Source organism: Crocuta crocuta, unplaced genomic scaffold (assembly GCF_008692635.1).
Source record: "Crocuta crocuta isolate KB4526 unplaced genomic scaffold, BGI_CrCroc_1.0 scaffold19, whole genome shotgun sequence".
Classification (NCBI taxonomy): Eukaryota; Metazoa; Chordata; class Mammalia; order Carnivora; family Hyaenidae; genus Crocuta; species Crocuta crocuta.
In genome coordinates, this window is record NW_027551565.1 from 2,453,074 (window position 1) to 2,478,912 (window position 25,839).

Here is a 25,839-nt window from a genome sequence, read left to right on the forward strand (position 1 = left end):
TTTCCCTTGTTCTTTAAAAATATTTGAAGATTGGAGAACTATGAGATCCTGAAAGCACTGACTGGGCAGAACTGGTCCCATCCTTGGTCTTATTCTGAATTTTCACACTTTTCATCCTACAACTTCTAAATCTTTTCTCAAAATGCCTAAGAAATGAAAGAAAGTTCTGGAGCTTCCAAATAGGAAAGGAAAAAAAAATGTTAAAGTCTCTCTGGTTTAATCTTCATAATCACTATTATTTTATGCTGCATTAAGCATTTCACCTTCCCATTCAATAAATCTTTTCCAAGAAAAATTATTGTGGAACAGATGGCCTCAGACTTTGGACAAGATTTGCTAGAAGCCGATAGGGACTTCAAGGGACAATTCACTCCAAACAAGTATTGTTTCTTGAAATCATTTCTAGGGACAAAAGAAGTATGTTATGCCAAGAGATATGATGCATCTTCTCAAATCTGTTCACATCAGTATTGTTCCTACATACTAGGACAAACCTACAAATAAGGATTTTATGTTGTTTTATTTTGTTTTTATTTCTCATTGTTTAAGGCCACAACCTTTCATAGCTTGATATAAATCAAGGCCCACATTATAGTGACATTAAAGCCAGCAAAATCAGACTCATCTAACAGAGCCATTTCTCTGGACTTCCTTGCCAAACCAATGGTCAATTATTATTCATCAAATAAAATCTGGCACTTGCTAAATCAATTTCTGTGAGAAGAGAACAAAAACAAAGGTTAAAGTGAAATTATGGAAGATGCTTACAATTGTTAGTAAAAGAAAAGTTCACTCAAACTAGCTTAAATTTAAAAAGAATAATCTCAATAGACACAGAAAAAAGTATCTGACAAAATCTAACACCCTTTCATGATTAAAAACTCTAAAAAGTTGGAATAGAAGGGAATTCCCTCAATAAGATAAAGACATTTATGAAAATATGAAAAACTCAAAGCTAACATGTTCAAGAGTAAAAAACTAAAAGCTTGCTTTCATGTATCAGGAACGAGACAAGGGTGCCGATTTTTGCTACTGCTGTTCAAACATCATCCTGGAAGTCCTAGCCAGAGCAGGTAGGCCAGAAGAAGAAATTACAGGTCTCTAAATTGAAAAGGAAGAAGTAAAATTATCTCTGTTCATGGAGAGCATGTTCAATACACAGGACATCCTAAAGAATCAACCAAAAAAATTATTAAAGCTAATAAGCAGATTCAACAAAGTAGAAGGGCACAAGATAAATGTACAAAGCTCATTTGTGCTTTATGCACCCGGAAAAAAAAAATCTAAAGAAAATTAAGAAAAAAGTTCCATATATAATAAGATAAAAGAATAAAATACCTGAGAATAAATTAAAACCAAGGAGGTGAAAGTCTTGTATATTGAAAACTACAAAATATTGCTGGAAAAAATCTAAAAAAGACATAATTAAATTGAAAGACAGCTCATGTTTATGGTTTGGAAGACAATATTGTTAATATGACATACAGAGTCAATGCAATCTTTACCAAATTTCCAATGATCTTTTTAGCAGAAATGGAAAAGCTGACCTTCAAATCTATATTAAATTTCAGGGAGTTCAAAATAGCCAAAACAATAGAAAAATAAAAACAAAGTTAGAGGACTCATGCTTCCTAATTTCAAAACTTAATTAAAAAGCTATAGTAATCAAAACAGTAATGTACTATCATAAGGACAGACATGTGGATCAAGGAATAGAATTGAGAGTCCAGATATAAAGCTAAACATCTCTTGTCAATTTCTTTTCAACAAAGGTGACAACACCATTCAGTGGGGAAGGAATAGTTTCTTCAGCAAATGGTGCTGAATAGACAACTTAATAACCACATTGAAAAGAATGAGGGTGGACTCCTACTTCGCTCCATATGTAAATATTACCATCTAATAAAATAGCTATAATTATAAAACTATTATAATAAAATGTAAAAATAAATTTTCTTTTTTAAAAAAAATTTTAACATTTATTTATTTTTGAGACAGAGAGAGACAGAGCATGAGCTGGGGAGGGTCAGAGAGAGAGGGAGACATAGAATCCGAAGCAGGTTCCAGGCTCTGAGCTGTCAGCACAGAGCCTGACATGGGGCTCGAACCCATGGACTGTGAGATCATGACCTGAGCCGAAGTGGGATGCCCAACTGACTGAGCCACCCAGGTGCCCCTAAATATAAATTTTCATGACCTCAGATTTGGTAATAGATTTTTTGATATCAAAAGGACAACAAAAGAAAATATATAAATTGAACTTCATAAATTTTAAAAGCTTTTGTTCCTCAAATAACACTATCAAGAAAATTTAAAGATAATCTACATTGCAGATTTTATCTCTGGTAAGGTTTTAGTATCCAGAATATATAAAGAACTTCTGTAATTCAACAACAGAAAGACAATCCATTTGACAAATGAACACTGGATTTGATATCTCTCCAAAGATATACAAATGGCTGACAAATACATGAATCTGTTTAATTTCATTGGTACTAAGGAAAGGCAAATCAAAACCACAATGAAATATAACTTCACTCCCCTAAGATGGCTATAATAAATTTTTAAAAATCAGACTATAACAAGTGTTAATGAGGTTATAAAGAAACAGGAATTCTTGGATACTACTGATGAGGATGTAAAATAGTGCAGCCACTGTAAAAAACAGTTTCGTGGTTCCTGAAATGTCAAATGTTACAGTATGAGGCAGCAATTCCACTCTTAGGCATATACCCAACAGAAATGACAGTTTATGTCCACACAGAAACTGATACATAAATAAATGTTTAGGGCAGCATTATTCATAAAAGCCAAGAGGTAAAAACAATTCATATGTCTACCCTTAGATAAATGGATAAACAATGCTGTATATGCATGTAATGGAATATTATTCCAATATAAAAAAGAATGAAAGAACTTATACATGCTACAGCTTGGGTGAACCTCAAAAACATTATGTTAAGTGAAAGAAAGCAGACACAAAAGGGCACATATTGTATGATTTGTTTTAAATCTCTTCTATCCAGAAGAGACAAATTCATAGAGACAGAAAGCAGATTAGTGGTTGCCAGGGGAAGGGGGAGTGGGAGGAATAGGAAATGATCACTTAAAGAGTATGAGATATTTTTCAGGGGTATATTAGTCAGCGCTCTCCAGAGAAACAGAAGGACTAATATATGTATACAGACAAAAAGATATTTATTTCAAGAAACTAGCTTATATGATTATAGAGGCCGGCAAGTACAAAATCTGCAAGGTGGGTCAGCAGGCTGGAAACCCAGGGATGTATCAGTGCTGTCTGCTGGCAGAATTCCTCTTGCTCAGGGAGGTCAATCTTTTGTTCTGTTCAGGACAACAGATTGGATGAAGTCCCACATAATGGAAGGCAATCTCCCTTACTCAAAGTACTGATTTAGATGTTAATCTTACCCCAAAATACCTCTATAGAAACATACAGAATAATATATGGCCAAATACCTGGACATCGTGGCTCAGTCAATTTGATGCATAAAATTAACCATCACATAGAGTGATGAAAATGTTTTGAAACTAGAGAGTGGTAGTAGTTGTACAAAATTGTAAATGCACTAAATACCACTGGACCTTCGGCTTTAAAATGATTAATGATTACTTGCATGTTGTATGCATTTCACCTCACTTTCAAAATAAAACAAAACAATTAAAGAGCACATTACATTGTGTTTCCCTAATGACGAATACTCATCATCCATATATCCTCTTCATGGTTTTCCTTTCCATTTCCAAGTGGAGTTTTAGGAGTTCTTTATACATTCTCAGTACAAGGCCTTTGTCACATATATGGCTTGCAAATATTTTCTTTAGCCTGCAGCTTGTCTTTTCATTCGCTTTACATAGTCTTTCACAGAGCAAAACCTTTTCATTTTGATGAAGTGTAAGTTATCAATTTTTCCTTTTATGTATTTATTGTGTTTTTGGTATCATAAAGCAGTTTTTAATGTTAAGTGTATAATTCCTTTATAATTTTCTGAAAAATTGAAAATTCCATGTGAGACACAGGTAAACACTAAAGAATAGTAAGTTAAGCAGAACACACTATACCCTCAGTATCATGAATAGGCAGGAGCATCCTGAAGCAATATTTTAAATTATAGAAGTTTACTATGATATTGCATACATTCTTTTTTTTTATATATATATATTTTTTATTTATTTCTAGGAGAGAGAGAGAGAGAGAGAGACAGCGTGAGCAGGGGAGGGTCAGAGAGAGAGGGAGATACAGACTCTGAAATAGGCTCCAGGCTCTGAGCTGGCAGTCAGCACAGAGCCAGACGCGGGGCTTGAACCCACGAACCACGAGATCATGACCTAAGCGAAAGTCGGACGCTTAACTGACTAAGCCACCCAGGCGCCCCTGATGTTGCACTCCTTCTTAACTGCAGCTTTCAGCAGCACAAAGCAAGAAGAATTTAGGTGTTCTTAAATAATGTCTACAAAATTATTATGCTGATTCACTGGCAAGAAATGACAGAAGACTATATTGAAGGAGTAAAAAATTGTCTATATCCTAACAATTATAATAAACATTGGGTTGAACATGTAATTAGGGTACCCGATAAGGCATAGGACTCTTAAACTAGAGTTAAGACATTGCATGGGGCATACTTATACTAAAATATAATTTGTTGTTATCTGGAATTCAAACTCAACTGTGTGTTGTCTTTTTATTTGCCAAATTTGGCAACCTTAAATGTAGTACACGTGCTTTCATAAAAGAGGTGCTAATGGGCTCTTTAATGAAGTTCTCACCACAAAATAGACATGTTGAGCAAATATCTGGTCTATGAATTTAACTTTTCTTCTTATTGTTACATTTTGTGCTAACTCAATTTAAATCCCATCTAAAAGGCTTTCCATTAGAATCAAAGAATAATAAAACTGGAACTAATAAAAATGGAACTAGAGCTCACCTAGTTCAGTCCTCTAGATTTACAGATGAGAAAGCTGAGGCCTATTGCGCCACTATAATTCTAGAGATAGAAGTGAAGATCATTGCCCCTTCCTAACCTCCACTGGAGTTTCACAGTTCCCCAGTCTCAAAATATATGAAAAATACAAGCCTTTTACAGCCCCAGCCACTTAAGAACCTAATAATTTGGAGCCAAAGGAAATGTTCTGGGATTTGACAGTACTCATTATGTCTTTACAAGATACTTACATTAAAATATTAAGTAGAAAAAAATGATATATAAATACTAGCCTATATGAAGTTAATATTTGCTTTGGGTGGGAGGTAAACAATTTAGAAGTTGAAGAAATTATTTTATGGTATTCCACATGTAAGGGCAGAAAACTAAAGCCCCTCTAGGTAGTTTTCACCTATTACTATCACTAAGTGAGAGCCCAAGTCTCCGGAAATAAGGATTCAAAGTAGAAAAAAATACTAAAGACATTTTCTATAGCCAGGAATATTCTGCATGGCATATCTACATACTGCTGGTTAATGGCTTTATCTTTTTAGTGTTCACTCTTAGTTTAATGTCTTTCTTTTGTCTTCATATATATATATATATTTTAAATCTCTCCATTCCATGAAAAACATATTACCAGAAGACTTCAGAGACATACACAAAATCCCTAAGAAGCACACATATTCTTTGAGTTTGTGCTATAATTAATAAATCAGCCAAAGCTCATTAATGAATTGTTCTTTAAAAACATGCATTGGTTCCCAGCTATGTAGGTAGTTGGAGAAAAGATTAATAATATTCAAGAAAAATCCAGTTTGGCGGAAAGTAGAATTGTAAAACAAAGGCAGCCAGATACTGGAGAATAAGAGATGATAAAGGAAGTGAAGCTTATAAAGGTCAGATCAGATTGTAAGATGAAGTAATGATGGGTTATTGAGCCTGTATAAATCTGTAGAAGAAAAGCTCTGGCTGTCTAGTGTGGTAGGCAATGTTTTCTGCATCCATCACTCAAAGGAAATGTAAATGTTTGCATCAGGACAAATGCTGAAATAATTTGTATTTATTCACATGATCCTCCCCTGTATATTTTTACTTTGTATATACATATATTATTTGGGAAGAAGATAGAGAACTATGTTCTCTTTATATCATTCAGTGTCTCCTCTTTTCCTAACTTTTTTTAAGATAGGAATTTAGCTTTCCCAGCACTTTGTGGAATGGGTATTGTGCAGAGGGAGACCTAGGTAACTGAAGGAGCAGTCAGTTTTTTTCCCTTTGGCTGATAAAAGAACAGGTAGGACACTGAGCAATTGTATTTCTGTCTCTGGGGAACTGACTTTCATTACACTCCACCCACTTCCTTTGTGTTTTGATTTCTTAATCGAAGGTTCCAGGGTGACAGGGAGACACAGTTGTTAGGTTTCCTGGCTCTATACAGATGGGGCTGTCTGGTCCTTCATCATCTGGATTTTTAATTCCAAAAATGGGATTGCAAAGGATCCTAAAAAGTCACCCTTCAAATTTGTATATCACTTCTGTCTTATCTCTTCCTCAGTTGATGTGAAGCCTTGGGCAAAGCCATTTTTATTGATATCAGTGATAAGAAAGAAATCATTGGAACTTTAGACTTTATTTAACTCTGTCACTGATTTTTTTCTGTCCTAGTGAAAACTGCTGTGTGTTTTTAAATGTAGTGGCTGAATATGAGGACACACAAAAAAATATACTCTAATTATCCTCCCTTCTCCTTCAACCTTCAACATCATGTTTACTGTCCTCACCATTGCTAAAGTGAGAGTAAAAATATCAGGAGGGAGGAGGTTATCCAAATAAAAGTTATTTTTATTTAAAATAATTTTATATTTGAAAATCTATTTATTGACTCTAAAACTGATTAAAGATAATACAAAAATGATTTAGCAATAGAAACTACCAGCATACCTACTTTTCCAGAGTCTAAAATATATATGTTTAAAAATCCAAAATTGGGGGCGCCTGGGTGGCTTAGTCGGTTAAGCCTCCGACTTTCGCTTAGGTCATGATCTCGCGGTTCGTGGGTTCGAGCCCCGCGTCGGGCTCTGTGCTGACTGCCAGCTCAGAGCCTGGAGCCTATTTCAGAGTCTGTATCTCCCTCTCTCTCTGACCCTCCCCTGCTCACGCTGTCTCTCTCTCTCTCCTAGAAATAAATAAAAAATAAAAATATTTTTTAAAATATCCAAAATTGTACAAAATAGTACAACAGTGATATATCTGGGAGTAGCATGTGATTATATTAAAACATAATACATGCTGAAGACTATGGATCAAGAATTCGCTGAGAGTTTTTATCTACATGTAGTCACTTTAATTGAAATGCTAATTATATACCAACTGTAGTCCTTAAAAGCATGTAAAGGAGGATGCCTGGGTGACTCAGTCGCTTAAGCATCCGACTCTTGGTTTCGGCTCAGATCATGATCTCAAGGTTCATGAGTTCCACCCCACATAGGACTCCGTGCTGATAGTATGAAGCCTGCTTGGGATTTCTCTCTCTCTGTCTGTCTCTCTCTCTCTCTCTCTGTCTCTCTCTCTCTCTCTCTCTATCTCTCTCTCTCTCCACCCCGATGCCCCTCCTCCTTCTTCTCTCTCTCGCTCTCTCTCTCTCTCTCTCTGTCTCTCTCTCTCTCCACCCCGATGCCCCTCCTCCTTCTTCTCTCTCTCTGAAAATGTAAAAAAAACAACTTTAAAAGCATGTAAACCTATTATATGACTCAGCTGATGCTCAAAGCACTTATAATAAAACACTGTTATTCCACTGGCTATATCTAATTTTCTGTTAATTTCAAATAGATAAGAAATGGAAAATAAAAGCATTATTAGTAAAAGGAAATGTGAAGATTTTCTATATGGATAGAAGAAGAAAATTGTATTTCACTAATTTAGAGTGGATAGTGGGAGAGAAGATGCATTTTATATACTCTTTCTCAATCTTTTTAAAAAAATTTTTTTAATGTTTCATTTATTTCTGAGAGGGAGGCACAGTGTGAGCGGGGAAGGGTCAGAGAGAGAGGGAGACACAGAATCTGAAACAGGCTCCAGGCTCTGAGCTAGCTGTCAGCACAGAGCCTGATTTAGTTTAATAAGACTAGTAGAACAAAAGAATTACACCTTTCTTCTTTCTAAGAAGGACACTTCTTGTTTTCAAAGTTAAAATTGTTCACTTACAATTTTATAAGTAGGAAGTTTTGAAGATGAGCTTTTATAGAATGTTTTTAGTTGAAAGTGATTGAAATTCCAATTTAATGGGGACACAGCTATCAACTACAAGTTCATTATGAACACATTTAAAGTCCTACCTATCTTTTTTCTAACAATATTCCAACTTTTTCCAAAAAGTGTTACTCTTAGCAGAAACACTAAACAAAGTAAAATATTTATAGAAATGAAAGACTGAATTTTTAAAATTATACATCCAATTGATAAGTTTTTCACTTTATATTTAACACTTCATAGAGATATAAAGATCCCAAGAGGAAAAAAAAAGAAAAAAAATACTGATCATAGCACGTGGGTAGNAGTATGGTAAAGTTGTATCTTATATTTATAAACATGTAAGTATATAATAAATATGGCATATGAATTATAAGTTAGAAATCCACTTAAAACAATAGAATAATATTGTGATACAATGCTTTTACTTTCTAAGATATTTCCAAAACATAGTATGAACTAAGAAGTATATTTAAAGAAATACAGTTGATATTATACTGATGGATAATTACCACTATATGGAAGCCCAAATCCATATAAAGTACAATACCAGGAGTGAACTGTAATGTAAACTATGACTTTTGGGTGATTACAGTGTGTCAATTGTAATAAATGTTCCACTTTGATAGATGTTGATAATTGAGGAGATTCTGCATGTGTGGGGCCAAGAGGTATATGGTAGATCTCTGTACTTTTTCTCAATTTTGCTGTGACCTTAAAACTGCTTTAAATAAATAAAGTCTTGAAAATATATAGTAAAATATGTTAAAGATAGAATGATACCTAGATAAATAGAAACACAGTATGGATTTCTTAGTAAAATACAATCATAGAAAAAGGGATTCAGCTATTTTAAGGATGAAGATACAAAGACATAAAGAGGGGGTTCAAATTTTCATGGACAGAATGACATTTTAGGGACAAAGACAAGGATTTATCTTAGTGGTATTGTGCAATGTAATGATGCATTACATTGGTGTAGGTTTCTAAGCATAAGATGGTTGTGATTTGCCTTCTGGATAAAATACAGTGCTCTTGACCATGATTTCATTGTTAATGAGTCAACAATATTTATTAAAGATGTAGAAACACACCTAAAAAACAAGGTTATATATTGATCAACTGATGCAAATATTACCAGAAGCTCATAGGAACCTAACCCTGTATTTCCCTGAGGAGCAGTGCTTTAGTACTTGCTAATTCAGTTATTTCTAGTGTTTGCATAGATTTTATAGAATATAAGTAACCACAAATAGAAATAATAAACTGTGTTAATATTAGCAAATAGAATATTTTTATTTTATATATTTTTTCATAGAATATATGATCATCTTTATCACCGCCATCATGAACCAGATGGTTATCATATTTTGATTTGCTAATTACAGCAACCTCTTACCTGGTCTTTTTCCACCTTTGTTCCCTATGCTTGTTCTGTACACAGCAAGTTGTAAGACAGATGTGTTACTCCTTGGTTCAAAGCCCTGTGAACCAAGAGTTCATTTCACTCAAAGTTAAAGCCAAACTGCTTAGAATGGACTCAGGCCTCAGAGCATCCCCAGACCGTCCCACCACTTTATCTATCTGACTTTAATTCCTATACATCCCTCCTTGCTGGCCTCACTCTGCTTTAGCCGTTGGGTTTCCTTGCTTTTCTGTCTGGAAACCTGATATCTACATGACTTACTCCCTCCTCTCCATGAATTCTTTGCTTAAAAGTCCTCTCCATGTGGCTTTTCCTGACCACCCTATTCAAAATTGCCTCCATACCCCCATCCCATATTTCCCAGTCTCCTTCCTTACTGTTTTTTTTTTTCTGTAACACTTACCATCCTTTAATGTGTTGTAAACTTTATTTATTTGTGTTTATTATCTGCAGATAGAGTCTAGATAGAATGTACTTCTGAAAAAGTAATTTTTAGTGCTTTCTTAAATTTTTAGTATTCTCCATTTTTCTTCCAATTTGATAATCTGAGAAAACTTAGGTTCTTTAATGTTCACCAGCTTATAGTTATAGCAACAGCAACCACAAATAATCATTATAAAATTTAAATAACAAATATTCATTGCTTAAATTATACCTTTGATTTTACTAATTAAGCTATATTATAATCCACAAACCACATGTATGTTAGATTTTTGCATTCCTAAAACAGTCACATAATTTTAGATTGGTAAATAATCACCATGTGTTTTCTAAAGACTCCCAAATCCTTATCTCCAGTTCAGTGACCTCTGTTGAACACTGAACCTATATATTAAGCTGTCTAGTGCAAGTCATCATTTGATCATAGCCTAAGTCCTCAAGCTCCACACCCCTTTCCTAACCTCTCTTTTCTTCCTTCTTGTCATGATAAACCTCTTTCAATACCTTGAACAAGTTATGGTTTTTCTTGACTACAGACTTTTGCACACACATTTTCCTCTGTTTGGAAAACAATCCAGAAATCCCTCAACACATGCTGTTTACTCTCCTACTTATCCTTAATGTCTCAGCTTAACTGTAGACTGATTTTCCTAGAATATGTTAGGTGATCCACTGTGTTTTCATAGCATCCTATAGCATCTTCATATTTTATTAGCACTATTTGTTGAATATAAGCTCTGCAAGAGCAAGAATTCAGCAAGTCTGTCTCTAGTGCTTCATGTGTTACCTAGCACATTGTAGGTACTCAGTATATATTTGATCAAACGAAAAAATAGTAAATTGGTAACACAAATGTAGTAAAACATATCATCAAAAATATTTAATGACATGGGAAAGTGGTCAGGTATAATGATAAGGAAAAAATACATACTATGGGAATACATATAGTGTGATTTTAATTTTGTAAAATAAGACAATATAAATTTTTACACTGAAAAAAGATTAGAAATATACCAACATGTTAATAGAGAAAATATTTTAAAGTTTATTTATTTATCTTTGAGAGAGAGAGAAAGTGAAAGTAGGGGAGGGGCAGAGAGACAGAGGGAGAGAGAATCCCAAGCAAGCTCCATACCATCAGTGCAGAACCTGACATGGGACTCAAACCCACAAACTGCAAGATCATGACCCAAGCCAAAGTCAGATATGTAACCAACTGAGACACCCAGGGACCCTGAAAAAATGTTTTGTTGGGAAAAAATTATGTGATTTATTTTTATGATCAGAAAGAAAGATTCATTCAAAAAGAGAAAGTCATATTCTTTTATATATTCCTGTTAAAAACATTAATAAGGATTAAAACCCATTATTTTCCAATTCATCCCTAGTCATTTTTTATGGAAGGTTTTGGTATTTTTATACTCTTTGTGTCCCATGAAACATTTTGCAAAGCAGACCCAACAATTCTATGTTAGTATAGCTCTTCCTAAAGGCACCCTGAGCACAAATGTAATTCTACATTTTTATATGATATATTATTTGTAATTCTATAATGTAACTCCATTCTATTTAATCTGTTTTTTTAAAACCCATTTCTCTCCTGAGTAATTACTTCTGAAAACATAGTCATCTTTTTTACAGTTAAGATTTGAAGAGTTTGGCATTCTTTCTTCAATAGTCAAATTTAGAGAATGTGAAATTTGTTATACTTTTGTAGAAAATATATGATACTATCAAAGAGCCACAGATCACCATAAATGTGAATTACTTCACAGTGGGATTAGGCACAAAGTACGTTATATTTTTGCTATCTCACAGCTTAGTAATTCTGGCTGGCTTTTTAATATTCAAACCACTCATTTTTATTTCTTGATTACATTTAAAGATTATTCTGAAATGAAAAATCCAATATTGTTTATTGTGATTAATTTTAACTTTATTCAACAAATGTGTATAGAGTACCTTCAAATGATTGGCAGAGTGCTAAGCTTTGACAGTACAGAATGAGTAAGATAGAGTCCCTGTCTTTGAGGTCTATTTAGGGAGAAATTTTACAAAAAGATATATGACAATATAGCACAATAAATCCTGTTATATAGGGAGAACAAAGTACTGGAGAGAAAGAGATTGAAGGCGGGTGTCATTGAAGCCACTTGTACCTTTTACTTCTTTTCTGGTTCAAGCTACCATCATCTCTTACCTTGATTGGCAGAATAGCCCACAACTGGTCCCCCTGTTTCAATCCCTGCCTTCCTGTAATCTATTCTCAACACAGAAGGCAGATGATAGTTTCAAAAATGTGTTCAGTATGTCCTTCCTTTGCAGAACCACCCAATGGCTCCCTGTTTCACTGAGTGAAAGTGAGTCCAAATCCTTCCTGACTATGGCCTCCCACCCCCACCCCAAATTGCCTCGTTGACCTTTTCTCTCTCTGTGTTCTCCTTTGCTGAATCTGCTGTAGCTACATTAATCCTTTGATGATCAAACCTATCAGAATATTTATGCTTTGGGGACCTCACACTTGCCTTCCCTTTGCCAGAAAACTCATGATCCAGCATGATTCTCTCCTTACTTACTTTAAGCCTGGATCACATATAACCTACTGTATGAGGCCTAACCAGGCCAGGGCATCTCAAATTACAACTTGTACTTTCAAACACTCCCCATTCCCCAATCCTATTATTATTATTATTATTATTATTATTTGCATTGCACTTAGAACTATCCAACATTATTATCATTTCTCTCTCTCCTTCAGTCACAGATATTCACTAATGTATTGAATACATTTAGAGAAGGAGCTTGCATACATGTTAAATATTCAATAAATGATAAAATGATAAAAGGGTGATTTAACCTAGTCTTTATTATAGTAAAATCTTAAGTTTTTACCAATTCAGAATTTTTCTTAGATTCATTTGAGATTTATCTTTACATCTTCTATTAACAAATTGTGTGTGTGTGTGTGTGTGTGTGTGTGTGTTTGGTAACTAACTTTTAAGTTGGAATAAGAGAAAAGAAAGTATAGCCTCTTTAAGAAAACTATTTTCAATCAATTTTCAGAATCTATACAGAGCAAATGAAAATCTGATTTCTAGCTAAAAACCTTGATCTAAGATTTTGATTATTTTTTGTTGCTCTAATTATATGTTACTAATGTAATAAAATTGCATTTCCTTTAAATTGGTGAATTCTTCAGATTTGAACTGATTTTGGACTAGCCTTTGCAACTATTTATTCTACATTAAAGAACAATAGCAGTAATGTTAAAAGAAATCATATAAATATAGGTATTAAATGGAATGTTGCAAAGATGTAGTCTTTATAAACCTCTGACATTCTAAGAATCTTTGGTTCCTGATGGAAGACACTACTAAGAGCCTTTAGTCAGGCAAATAGCTAAATTGTGTTCTGTTGGAAAGACACATTAGAAACACATTAATTATTTGAGGCAACTGGGGTACCATTTTTTCACTCTAACATTTCAGAGATCTTAAAAAAGGGAAATGGAAACAATGGACTAGCAACTAAGCCTTGTGGTGGCCTTGGAAGGCTTAGTGACTGCTCTAAGTGTTCAGTATTCATAGAAATGTGGTGCTTTCTCCCCATTAAGGGAGTGTGTTGCTTCCACTGAGCAATCAAAGCAGTGAGTGCATGGAATTGACTTTTGTGTGTTGTGTAATGTGAGGGTTTCACATTTTGGGCAATTCTCCATTACATGTAATGGTGTGTATTTGCCAAGTAGTTGGTCAGAAATGTAGTTTAGTTCCTGGTCATGGACCTATGATCCTGAGCTCACTACCAGGGAATCCGTATTCATTTTCTAAGGGACCCTAGGTCTCTCTCAGTGACACTTAAAGAAGTTAACTTTGTTAAGGAAAAAAGATGTGATGACAATAACGATCTACTTGGCATGTTAAAAGACCCAGGGCTCCTCCCACTCTTCCCTGGAGAAATTACCTAACTGCTAATTTGCTATGCAGAAAAGCCTTCCAAACTGCCTGCTGCCAGATTAGCTTTATTAGGGATACAAATTAAACTTGCTTTGAGTTGTGGGCTTGTCTTGTGGAAAAGGATGCAAACAGATTACTGAATGAAAACAAGTGTATAGATGCCCACTTACCATCAAGATGTTAGAATTAACTAAAAGAGCATATTAGTAAGTTGGTCTTTTTTCTCAAATTACCAAGCAGGTGGGAGGTTTGAATTGGTATCTTTTGTGAGCTCTAGGTTTGAAATGAAGAGAGTATGAGTTTCCCTCCACCCCCGATTATCTTCTGTTCATTTTAATTTGAAGTTCTCAAAGATATTTCAAAGTGAGATACTGTTCTTTCCCTTTCTCTTTCAAAGTTTAATCAATTAGCATTTGACATGTGTATGAAATGATAAGCATTAGCTAGCATAATAAAGAAGCAGGAAAGCAATTTGTCTTTTCCAGCTATATATTTGAAAAATTAATCACTGCTTATAAATCCTTCCCAAGTCCTTGTTCCTCCCCACTAACAAATGAGTTTGTATTCTGAAATTATTAAAGAGTAATTACAGTATAAACAGAAAGTGGTGAGTATGGGAGGGTTGACTGATTTGATTCTATTTAGCATTTGGCCTTCTCTTTTTATCATTGTTAATTAAATAAGCTCAATTTAGGTTGGAGAAGGGCTAATGTATGCAACATTGCTATGAAATCTTTAAGATGCTCTAAACTGTAGATGCCCTATACAACAGAAAGATCCCTCTACAGGGACTGGGGATCAAATCCTGATTCTGTCACTTTTTGTGTGGCCTTCGATAAACAGCTTATCTTTTATGAATCTCAATTTTCTCATTGTAGATAGCATGAATGTAACATTCTATAGGAAATGGCTGTGACAATTATGGAACATCTTTGTATGATTTTCCATAAAATTAGAACATCATCTTGATCTTCTGTTCTACATCTAGTTTGGCCTGCAAAGGATTAACATTGACTTTCTGATGCCAAGATCAAGGACAGATAATAGTTATACTTTAATGTAATTGTCAGAGGAAGAGCATAAACTTTGATGTGTAAGTGTGGCATAATATGCAGTTTTTAATGCAGTTCTGTCTTTTAAAACTTTTTCTTTTGCCTTTATGGGGTTATTCTTGCATAAATCTGAGTTCACTTGAGGGAAGTTTCCGAGCAGCAGCTGGGTTATTTCTGGGTTGAAGGTATTCAAACCTCTGACTAAATCTTAAAAACAGAATAATTTTCTTCCCTCAGATAGTAGTGTAATGGGAAAGGTGGTTGGACTATTTGGATGAGTATATAAAAGCTTAAATTAAAATATGGGGAGAGAATACTTTCATAGATTCATTTTCTAGTTATAACATGTTATCCTTCCCTAGCTTCATAAAGAATCCTCTAAGATTATATGAACACAAAACCCAAACAACCAACACCACTGGTTCATTAATGTCACACTTCATCCATTCTTCCTGTGTGTTCAAACATCATACAACCTTAAAGTAAAACGAAGAAAAACAAAACAAAAAACAAACTAACCCCCAAAGTAAGTAACAACAACAAAAACTACTACCAATACCATAACCTACTGCAACAAAAAGCCAAACCCTAAGCCATAAGTAAGAGATATTTAGAAGTAATTTAGATTGTTAACATTGCTGTGTTTAAATAACATTAAGACTCTTTACATAATAGAGTTTATATGTACTTAGACAATGATTAAAGGAATAGAAAGAGTAGAGATTCCAAATGTAAAAGATTTAAATTTCTAACACATTTCTGTAGTATGACTTTAATATACCACCAAAAGTTTTGAATGTTCCAGTTCTCATTCCTTAACTGAAAATTGCATTTATTGAGAATCATTATTTAAAATTCCTACATACCTCAATCAAATGCATTTTGAAGAATATCTTTACATTATTATTATTACAACAACCTATAAAAAAGGTATATTCTAGCCATTGAAGAAACCAGTTTCAGAGAGTTTAAAAGTTATATGCCCAAGGATTAAAGTTGTTTTAGTGGTAAGACCAGGTTTTGAACCCTATTTTCAAAACTGATGTTCATTTCATTCTCGGTAACATCTACCTTGCCTGCTGTATAAGACTATTTGTAAACGTCAAATAAAATAATATGTTTGAAAGCATTTTACAAAACTAAAATTCTGTTATAGATCTGCATATATGTTGAATGTATATGTGATCTCTCCCTTTTGGGGAGATTTCATGAGAAACTAAGCCACATGTAAACAATGTGGTGTAATGGAAGGAATTTGACTTTTAGGATTAAATGGGGGTTTAAAAAGGTCTTGTGGGATGTTATTTTATACTTTATCACAGTCGAACGAGATCCATGGCTTTGCCTTTGACATTTTCCTCATTCACAACTAGTTTATCACAGCTTATTCCTCTTCCTGATTCATATCCCAGCCATGATTTCTCAGAGATACTTTCCTTGAATACCCAATTTAATATCCCATTTCCACTATGGTACTGTTTACCGTTTTCCCCACTTTTAGCGTTTTAACAAAATTTATTATTACTTACATTACTGATTTTTATTGTTATTATTTGCTTGCTTACTATCTTCTTTAGGGGGACCTGTCTTCTTTAGGTGCCAGTTAGGCTGGCCATTAACTAGCTATATGACAATGCAAGTTACTTAACTCTTCTGGACCTAAGAATTCTCATATTTTAAAATACGAGCAAAACTACAGCTTCCACAGAGAGTTTTCACATACATTATTCTTAAAATAAGGAAATGAGAAAATCAGACTCAAAGGGCAAACAAATCTTTTTCAATTCTAAAGTTTGATATATCTAAGTCTTTGATGTATAGCTTACATGTATTTGGTCTATAAGTAATCACATAGAAATATGTACAAAGGCATATTAGGATTTGGAATCCTTCTACATTATTTCTTTTCTCCTACTGACTATTCATATTATTTAAGATCCAAGTATGCTGTGACTATTACTATTACAAATACACATTCTGTATATTTGCTAGATAGTGCAAGTTTTTAAAGTTGATAAAATATGATATTTTTATAAGTATTTTTCCTTAGAATTTTAGTCAAGATCTTGTTTGGAGTTATGATCAATGCGCAACAATGATAGTCTCTGAAGAAATCTACTCTTTGTCTGCCTTTATCATTGTATTTCACATTTATCGTATTTGGAGTCTATACAGATAGTGATCATTCACTCCTCACTGTTTTGTTCCATCAGGATCATTCTTGCATATCACTTTCTTTTTCTAAAACAGGAATTTAGGCTTATGTAAGGGTAACACTATGTTTCAAACTAAATAAAATGAAGAACTTCAAATTTTTGGTGATGACCCTATTGAAATGATTGTTAAATTGCATTTCATTTTCGAATCAAAGGATCATGCCCTAGAAGAATAAAAGGACCAGAAAGGAAACTTAATGAATCTAATTTAATTCAATATTTATTTCTTGTTTCCACTGCTCAATTATTTTAGGATTTAAAATGTTATTAAATCGCCTTTGGAGTGAACTCTAAGTTTTTAGGTGCTTCCATAGCCTGTCTGAAAGAAGTCTTTGGGGGGGTTGGTTGAACTCCAAATTGTATTTCTATTTTCAGTGGCTTTCTAATTTAAAATTTTCTTTAAAATTTTTACCTCTCCAAAATATTTTTTTACTTGAAGTGCACAAAATTAGGATAATGATTTCTTTTTCATAACATTTACATCATTAGTTATACAAGGTATTTTTGTTTATTTACTTACTTATTATAAAATAAACACCCAAGAACCCATCACCCGATACAAATATTAGAATATCAGTAATAACTAACATCCACTTAGTCTTCCACTAACTTGTTCCAAATGATCTCAACCTTCCTGTGTCAGGCATTTACCCATTACCTCTTCCACTCACCTTTCCTTTCTTACCCTTACTTTCATTCTCACCATAACCATTGCATCCATTGCCCTTAGTCCACAAGCTCTGTTTTACTAAAAGAGGATGTGGAGAAAAGGGAACTCTCTTGTACTGTTGGTGGGAATGAAAACTGGTGTTGCCACTCTGGAAGATAGTATGAAGGTTCCTCAAAAAGTTAAAAATAGAAGTGCTCTATGATCTAACAATTGCATTACTAGGTATTTACTCAAAGAATACAAAAACACTAATTCAAAGGAATACATGCACCCTGATGTTTATAGCAGCATTATATATAATAGACAATTATGGAAACAATCTAAGTGTTCATTGACACTTGATAAAGAAAATGACACAGTGCTCATTTTGGCCACGCATATACTAAAATTGGAACAATACAGAGAAGATTAGCATGGCCTCTATGCAAAGATGACATGCAAATTTGTCAAGCATTCCATATTTTAAAATAAGAAGATGTGGCATATATATACATAATGGAATGACCTGGATGGTGCTAGAGAGTATTATGCTAAACAAAATTAAGTCAGTCAGAAAATGACAAATACCATATGATTTCACTCATATGTGGAATTTAAGAAACAAAACGAGTGAACAAAGAGAATAAAAAGAGAGTGGGAGGTAAACAAAGAAACAGACTCTTAACTATAAAGAACAATCTAATGGTTAACAGAGAGGAGATGGGTAGGTGGATGAGTTAAATAAGTGATGAGGATTAAGGCGTGTACTTGTGATGTGCTCTGGGTGTTGTATGGAATTGTCGAATTGCTATATTGTACACCTGAAACTAATATTACACCCTTTGTTAACTGGGATTTTAAACCTTAAAAATGGTGATTATAATAAATAAATAGGGGCACCTGGGTGGCTCATTTGGTTGAGAATCCAACTCTTGACTTATGTTTAGGTCAGGATCCCAGGGTTGTGAGATTAAGCCCCATGTCAGGCTCTGGGAGAAGGGAGCCTGCTTAAGATTCTCTCTCTCTATCCCTCTCCCCACTCCCCTACTCATGCCCATTCTCTCTCAGTGCCTCTTTGTTTCTAAATCAATCAATCAATCAAAATGATCTGTAAACATTCTTGGTTGTAAACAACAGAAATTGATTTTAGTTCATTGGAATTAACTAGAATTAAACTTATTTAATAGAATTTAATGGAATTCAACAGAATTAACTAGAATTAAGCTGGTTCAAATCAACTGTTCTGCTTAAGAACAATTTTTTTCAGAGTGTAAGCAAAGAGAGGTAAAGAACCAAGCTTCAAAGGAATAAGAGCTAGAGTAACTACAGCAGAAACACATAGACAGTTTTTTTTTGTGGGGACAGGGTATGAATCAACTCCAGGTTTTCAAATGCATGATTGGTCTGGCTCAAAATCATGTACCATAAGACTGTAATGGACAGAAGAACAGATTTCTCAAAGCAAAAGTTAGTTTTCTATTTTATAAAGAAAGGGAATGAACGTTGAGACCAATGGCAACACAAATGAATAATTACTTTCATCACTTCAGAGTCTTGGGCTAACTGAATTTAACACTGCAATCTTTGCAGTCAGGTCTTTTGTTTGGGAGCCATGTATATGCTTTGTCCAAGTGTTGCCCTAAGGGGATTAGGACTGCAAAGCCCCTTGCTTTACTAATCCTGTGCAACCTTGATTTCTCCTTCACATGTGGAATTTTTCCTACCTTATCCAGAAAGCAAAGCCTTTAAAAATCTTTGTATGTAACACAGGAATAACATGATTACATGTAACATAGAATATTTGTAAGTCTCTGATAAGGGAATGAAAGTAAAGTGACATTTTGTGCATCATAAATTACTGTATACAACTAAAGTACTATTATTATTTTATTATGTTTATGTTGTTTAAGCTAAAGGCAATGTAGAGTAGCAGTAGTAGTTAAGAGTATGAACCCAAGAACAACAGGACTAAATTCAAATTTCAACTATTATCACCTTGGGTAAGTGACTTGAACTTTAAGTGGCTCATATTCTTTGTCTTTAAGTTGAGGACACTAGTAGTGCCTTTTTCAAAGTGATCGTTTTTAGGGTTAAATGAATTCATATATGAAAAGCACTTAGAACAATTCCTGACACAAAATAAATGATATAACATCATTTCTATTATTATTGTTGTTGTCTTTCTTGTGAAAGCTAGTATTTTGAGTTCTACTTTTAACATTTATTTCAAGATTTATAAATACAACTATACCATACTGCTATGCCTTATTTAGAAGTTTTTCTGGGATTATATTGGTGGGTGAATTATTTGTACCTCTGTGTCTTGTTTGTGCCTATGGATTATCCTTTGGGGTTAGCTCACGTTGTCCACATTTTATTATTTCCCAAAGGCACTAATAATTCTCTCTCACATCAGTTAAAATCTCTTTCATTCTTTTTCACTTACATATTGGTTTCTCTTAGTCATTTTGCAGTGTTTATTTTGCAAGAAGGGCATCAAAAGCTATTGGATTATACTGAAAGTATTTTTAGTATCAGTTCCCAGTTCAGTTTCCTTGTACAATGAATAATAGCTAGGGCTATTGGACCAACATGAAAAGTTACTCCAAATTTGGTTCCATTAGGACCAGGTTGGCTACTGCTTTTATGTATGAGATTATCAGAATATTTTTCAAAAAGGCTGCACCTCAAATTCTCACTTTGAAGACTGTCAATTCTTGGAAAAAATAAAACACAAAGTCTCTCTCTCTTTTTCTCCCATTCTCTCTTCCTCTCAGTCTCTCTTCTCCTGCCCCACACCAAAACAAAGCAAAAGCAAAAAGGCATAGAACTGAATTTTCATTTATTTCAAAATAATTTCCAAAAAATCTGGCTTGAAGATTTTCCCATGATAACACATATTTATCAAGGCAGAAAGGCATGTTATATATTAACATTTTTAGCTTGTTCAATAATTCTTAAATATTTAGACAAGTTGGCCTCCATTTGTACTCTTTTATTGTATTAGAATGGTTTAATTCTTTAATGACAGATAACTGAGTTATATTTAATATAGATGTAATTTGCAGGGAACTGATTTCAGAGAGAAATGTTGTGCTACATTGGCATGCTGGAGTTTCCTAAGTATTAATACATGTTTCTATTTACAACAGTAAATCCACTTATCCAACACATACTTATGGAGTTGCAATTATGTCCAGGCACTCTTTCAGGAACCAAAGGCACAGCAGTGAACAAAAAAGCCCAAAAGTCCTTGCTTTGTGGGAGCTTATATGTTAACGGAGGAGGAAGATAAATGAAAGATAGGTAAATATATTATTATGAGATCACTTAGTAATAAGTGCTATGGAGAAAAATAAAGCAGGGAAAGGGGATTAAGTACTGTCAAGAGGGTTTTGCTGGTTTATACGGTAGCCAGGGAAGATCTTCGTGAGATGTCATTTGAGCTGAAGCTTGAAGGAAATGAGGGAGAAACTGCAAATATCTGGGCAAAGAGCATTCCAGGCAGAGATAGTAGTGAATGCAAAGACCCTGTGATGAGAGAGAGTTAGGCATATTTAAGGAAGAAGATGGTAGAGGGAAATAGACAAGGGAGAGAGATGTGAGGGATGAGGTCCAAAAGGGGTCATGGCAACAAGACTCTAGTTTTGGCAGAGAATTATATACACTTTGGCCTTTACTCTGAATGAGATAAGAAGCTACTGGTATTTTGAGCAGAGTAGTGACATGATCTGAATCAATTTTAAACAATATCTCTGGCTAATGTTAGATGCATTAAAGAATGGGAAATCTATAGGTTAAAAAGTCTGAATGGTGGAGCTGGGTGGGAATTCAATTAGGGAGGCATTAGTCAGAGCAAGGATCGTCATTTTAGACATTACTTAAAGATAAGCAAATCTTTCTTAAAGGGCTAACATTTAAGTATTAAAGTGTCAGTGAGCCATGCCTTCTCCAATCATTTCATATTACACTAACATCCTTACAAAGAATAATATTTTCCGGGAAAATAAAAGATGCTGGGTTTAAAAGGTTTGAAATAAAGATTTTCTGGTGTTCTAAAACACACTAATAATATACTAAGTGAAATAAATTATCGTATTTTATTTTATTTTTCTGATGGAAGAACCAGCTGTATATACTCTAACATTTTAAGTTCTATCAGGGAAGCCAAAAAATTATTAATGAACACTTTAAAATTGATTTTATAGGAACACTGTCATGAAAGAAGAACATATTGAAGTGCAAAATTAAATGCCTGTTTGAGGCATTGGTTCATCTTCTGTGGCCTTTACAATGTCAGTGTCACAATATAAAAAAAGATTCAAGTTAAGTCAGTACAGAGTGAATTGTTGGAATACAATCCTTGCTCACTTCATTGGTGAAACTGAAGCAATATGAAAGACTTCCAACAAAATCAAAATTCCTTTTTCCTGTTGAATTTCATCCCTATCCTTTCTTTTTAATTTTGAGAATAAATACTACTAGTATTTGGTGCTGAAATATTCATTTACTGTATGTCAAAAAAACCCCAGTCTCTTGAGCAGATTTCAGTTTCTCTAGTGTAATTCTAGAAACTGTGGGTTGTTAATTCTATGTGTTACTGTCCATTATGTTTAACTATTGTGATAATATTTAAGATATTAACATACTATTAAATGGAAGTTCTCATTACTTACTCTTTTATAGTGGATGCTGACCAATCATTCTTCTTGCCTTGAAAATATAGATGCTTTTAGATATGTACTCATTTACACATCTTTAGTAGCATATTAGTTTGTTACTTATTGAGTACCCATGAGCCAGCAAATAAACTTTCATTGCATTTCTACTCACAACCATCACGCTGCGAGGTTAGGATCTGAGGTCCTTTCTTATAAAGTTATTGCATAACGCGGAAGAACTATTTTTCTGATAAGATTTAATGTTTTTCTCCTTACTATTTATAATTTAGAAACTGTTGAAGAATCAAATTGAATTGGCATTAATGAGAACCTACTTTTCCTCAGAGCCATGCTAGGTGCAGAAGAATTATAAAGACATGATTCCTATTCTCACAGAGGTTACTATGGCTAGAGAGCCCCACAGCACAATCATACTAGAGCCTCAGAGTGGGTGGTCAGACTCTGAATACTACAGGAGCACAGAAAGGGTGGCTCCATTATGGACTTGGTTTGGTAAGGAGTCATGAAGAAATGATTCTGGAACTATGGCCTGAGGTATGGGAAGTCTGTGGAATGCAAGAAGTATATTTCAGAGATTCAGTCTGTTGAGAATAAAACAATATGGCTCCACTTGGATGTAGTAAAAATAGATGGGGTTATATAAGTGCCATAATGAATAATAAGTGGCTTGGTATTATTCCTGCCACCTTCCAACCTCCCAGCCTGGGGGTGAACTGACTGCTCAATGATGTTTTTCTTTTTTGGTACCAAATCAAATGGGTTTTTTGGCATCAGGTAATTGTTGCTGAAGTTTTCATTCTTACCATTTGTCACTTTCCCGTGACTTGAATAGGGAGCACAAGTTGTCCTGACCACTTTTCATTCAATAGCAGCACTCTGTGGAAGCACTTTTTGCCTCAAGCTACTGATAAGGAATGGAACATAGAGTGTGGCTATTATTCCAAGCAATGCGCTTCTTGCAGAAACTGGAGAGAAGCCAAAAGAAAAATCAATCACAATTATTCTAAGTGATGGCTCACAATGTTCTCTTTACCTTAATCTGTGAGTCCACAATGGTCTCTTTACCTTAATCTATGAGTTCCCTGAGAGAAATGACAATGTCTTATTCACTTTTTATTTCCTCAGTGCCCAGCACTGTGTCTGACAAACAGTATGATGTAAATGTTTGCTAAATAAATACAGAAATACAGAAAGTAAGTTTTGACACCCATGTCAGGAAATCCAAATACCTGTCCTTTTACTCATGAACTATATCTGATCTTTTCCTCTCACGTAGTTTGAAGTATAGAAATCTCCATTATGTCTTATTAATAATGTATGAAGACTTCAATTTTTTTAGGGTCCTCCAAAGTAAAAACTAAATAAAAGATCTGTTCACAAGATTGATTTAAAATCTCAGACTTCTGTCCCACATACCTCTGAAGGTAGTTGGCTGTTCTGTAAACAGATTGATTTGCTCCAGGGAAGTTGCTAAAGGGGAAAGGACTTTTCCTGAATTTTGGAATACTGTGGAATGTCTTTGGGGAGCGACTTTAAGAATCACAAGGCGAAGAATACTCACTCATGGGGCAAAGAGGGGACACTACCCTGGTGTTTTCCTGCTTCAGGTAACATTCAGGGCTGCTGTTCTCAGGAATTTATCTTCATTATTCATAGGACGAGCTGACCACCCAGAGGCTTTGTCTCTTCCTTAAGAAAAAGTTCAGTCAGTAAAATTATCTGTATATAAGAATGCCAGTTTGTCAGAGTCAGGAAATAATATATTTTGGTAACTAGAATTCCCTTGTGGGAATTTCTGATGTTTGAGAAAATTGAAGACATAAAATGTGCTTTGAACTTAAACTATACATGCAAGCAATTTACTCCTCTGAAGACTGAGAAAATTTTTCAGTCCTTCAAGACCCTGGGACATCTAATTCATTATCATTTTACTCATATACGCAGGAAGAAAGTATAGGAAGTTACACTAAATCTGTAATAATTCTATCATATAACCATACAAAGAGTTGTTTCAAAAAATAATTGCTGTTAGCTATTTACTTTTTTTTTTCTCTAGAAATATGTATGCAACTGCTTAACTTTTGCCCTATTAAATGAATTACATTCCTAGTTGAGAGATTATTGAATAAGTCTGGATTTTAAAAGACCATATTTCTATATCCTTCCATGCTTCTTTCCTTCTACTTCACAAGCATGATAAGACTTGAGGATATGATCATATTTAAGCCAATTTATGAAAAGACTATGAACAGTGAGAAAGATGAACAGTGAATTGAATTTAGAATTGAAAGTAACATTGAATTTAGTAATTGAAAGTATCACTTAGAGTGACTGTAGAGAAAATAAGTGAAAGAACAGGGACTTATTGTGGCACGTTGTTTCAAAGGTGATGCTTTCATTAGATTTCTTGTTTGAGGATGAAAATAAACTCATTTTCAGCAGACGTCCATAAGTAGCAATAGTTTTCACTGTGTGAAAGGGATTGTCTTTCCTGAGATAGGTTGCATTTTTTTCCTGCCTGAAATCCTAGGAGTGTCATTGGTCCTAAAAATGTATTTTGTATCAGACTCTGTAATACTTAAACTTTGCTGATTATATCAGTGCTGTAAATTTGAACCTAAGCCTGTGACGGCTAATTCTCCAGGGAGGTGTTTTTCTTTGACCCCTGGAATTTTTATTTTTTGTGAGCTCACCTATATATATTTAAAAGCATGTTTATTAGGTTTTATCCAGGACACTTACCTTTGCTATAATATTTCTGGAAATGGGTATTGATATTCATAAATAAATGCTTTAGTGTGCTTTACTCTTTTATATTTGGGCCCTATCTTCTCATTTGTAATTTTTTTTAAATGTTTGCTTATTCTTGAGAGAGAAAGACAGAGTGTGAGTGAGGGAGGGGCAGAGAGAGAGAGAGGGAGACACAGAATTTGAAGCAGGCTTCCGGCTCTGAGCTATCAGCACAGAGCCTGACCTGGGGCTCAAACTCACAAACCGTGAGACCATGACCTGAGTGGAAGTGGGATGCTTAACTGACTGAGCCACCCAGGCACTCCTCATTTGTAATTTAAGATACTCAGATACTGACAAAAAACAAAAAATGAAAAAACAACAACAAACTTTCTGAATGCTACTAAGATCTCAATTTTGGAGATGAATTGTTCCTTGTGATCTTCCTAAGTTCATATATTCATTTATATATTTATATTTAACTTGTATATG

The 25,839-nt window shown here is 34.2% G+C and overlaps 1 long non-coding RNA gene and 1 other non-coding gene across 2 annotated transcripts in view; both read left to right on the forward strand.

Moving 5' to 3' along the window:
• The window catches only part of LOC144219979 (uncharacterized), a 278,731-nt gene that overhangs the window by 181,350 nt on the left and 71,542 nt on the right, over positions 1-25,839 (forward strand). The window lies entirely within an intron of this gene.
• Positions 18,315-18,421, forward strand: LOC144220030 (U6 spliceosomal RNA). Its single transcript, XR_013331593.1, has one exon. It is a non-coding gene; the product is annotated as a U6 spliceosomal RNA (small nuclear RNA).